The sequence below is a fragment of the Sinocyclocheilus grahami genome, unplaced genomic scaffold (genome assembly GCF_001515645.1).
Source record: "Sinocyclocheilus grahami isolate Dianchi unplaced genomic scaffold, SAMN03320097.WGS_v1.1 scaffold356.1, whole genome shotgun sequence".
In the NCBI taxonomy this organism is placed as follows: Eukaryota; Metazoa; Chordata; class Actinopteri; order Cypriniformes; family Cyprinidae; genus Sinocyclocheilus; species Sinocyclocheilus grahami.
Genome location: NW_015505535.1, coordinates 1,013,558 through 1,016,026, shown reverse-complemented (window position 1 = coordinate 1,016,026; position 2,469 = coordinate 1,013,558).

Genomic DNA, 2,469 nt, shown 5'->3' with positions numbered 1-2,469 from the left:
ATATATATATATATATATATATATATATATATATATATATATATATATGTGTGTGTGTGTGTGTGTATATGTGTGTGTGTTTGTTTATTTTGACTTTGTATTATTTTGTATTTCAGTGTTTTTACTGGGTTTTTTCAAAATTCTTCCACACAAAAAAGACCCTGATAGAAGTGAATGGAAAGACCCTACCATGACCCAAAAATGTATTTGTATGTGATGGGTAAATGGGTAAGTATTTTGCTAAGCTTCATGGCTGTAAATGAAGCCAAAGGGGTTTATATACTTGTCTATGCCTGGCATGATCCTATGAGAGGTTTTTATCCAAACCTTATTAATTACACTCAAGGGAGTAGTTATCGTCATCAAATTACAAAGCTGTAAGATCGATAGGCTCATTTCTTGCAATGAAATAAAAATGAGAGTCAGTGAAGATATAAGGTCTACAGCAGGAGACAGTTTCATTCCACAAAGTGTGATCAGAATTGTTTTATTGATAAATCTGATGGACATGCTGATTTGTTTTTATGTAACAGTCTAATGTGACAGCTCCCTTCTTCTGCCTTTCTCAGATTTACGAACAGATACACATTTAGTCTCTGGGCATATTGATACTGAGCAAGGATGTGGTGAAAGCAAGATGGATGGTGGTAGTCAGAACAATTGTCAGAAGAACTATAGTGAATGGCTTCTGTTAGTGTTTTATATGACAGGAACCTATATATAAATGTAAAAATGTAAGGAATTAAAGGAACCTGCTTCTTGCTTTTCACATGTTCATATAATGGTTTATAAGGGGCATGGAATATAAAAAAACCTTTGACTTGTGTCGAGCACTAGTGTTAGTTGTTGCAGGTTGATTGACTTGGAAATGTGAAAATGGAGGTCATGTTCTACTTGCACTGAAGGTGTTGTAAACACAAAATCTGTGTTGTTTCTAGTATACACTCTTAAAAATAAAGGTGCTTCAAAAGGTTCTTCAAGCGATGCCATAGAAGAACCCTTTTTGGTTCCACAAAGAACCATTTAGTCAAAGGTTCTTTAAAGAACCATCTCTTTCTTACCTTTTTATAATCTGAAGAACCTTCTTTCGCCAACAAAGAACCTTTTGTGAAACAGCAAGGTTCTTCAGATGTTAAAGGTTCTTTATGGAACCATTTAGACAAAAAGGTTCTTCTATGGCATCGTGAAGCACCTTTATTTTTAAGAGTGTATGTCTCTGTGTGCTTATAAAAAGTATAGTATCCTTTAGCAGACACACTTAATCTACCAGTTCATCATTCAAGCCGCGTCTCCCCGTCATCCAGAGGTCTATTCAGCTGAGACTGTCTTTGAGTCTATGTGAATGGGATGAGATGTGACTCACACCCGTCAGATGAACACATTGAGCAGCCGTCACTGAAAGATGCAGGACAAAAGATGTAATTGCAGTTTGGAGGACTGAAGCAGTGCTGCTCTCACACACTAACTGGGTTTCTGCTGGATTCTGAACTGCTTTTTCATTGACAGATTCAAACAGTGTTTTGCTAAAGATGGTTTGACCAATAGTTTTCCTTTCTATTTCTTTCCATCCTTACTTTCTTGCATCTTTCATTTCTTCATTTCACTTCCATACAATACATCTATCAGTCATTTTTCCCCTTTCTTTCTCTCCTTCCCTTTCTTCTGTCTATCCTTTCCTCCTTCATTACACTATCCTTACTTTTTCATCCATTCATTTATTCCTTTCCCTCCTCCTTTTCTTTTTTCCAGCCCTTCTTTCTTCATTCCACCATCCTTTCTTTCCCTCCCTACTACTTTTCTTCTTTCCTCCTTTATTGCAACATCCTTTCTTTTCTCACCTTATGCCATCCTTCTATCTTTTCCTCCCTTTCTTTTTTGATTCTTTCTTTCTTACTCCGTCCATCAATCGGTCATACTGAATACTTAGGACCATGTGATATTTCAGTTTTTCTTTTTTAATAAATCTGCAAAAATGTCAACAATTCTGTGTTTTTCTGTCAATATGGGGTGCTGTGTGTACATTAATGAGGGAAAAAAAATAACTTAAATGATTTTAGCAAATGGCTGCAATATAACAAAGAGTGAAAAATTTAAGGGGGTCTGAATACTTTCCGTACCCACTGTATCTGAGCTGCTGGGTCTGTTGTGACTGTATGACACAGTGTTTTAGAGAGAGAGATGTCCAGTCATGGTAAATAATTTTTACAGAATCATGCTGATAACACTAAAGGGAAAATAATATCCCCTTCATTATCTCAGCCTTCCTTTAGATACAATTTAGCTCAAAGCCCTCCTTTCTGCTCTTGCTCTTTCACTGCTAAATTGGCTTCTCTTTGTGTTTTATAGATTAAGGCTTTGACCCCTGCGTTCCACTTCGTCAGCTTTGTGTGAGTTCTGACCAGTGTAAAACAACTAAAGGTTAAATCCCCCACTAAGGACTCCATTAATGCCCATCAGTTTAAGTCAGGC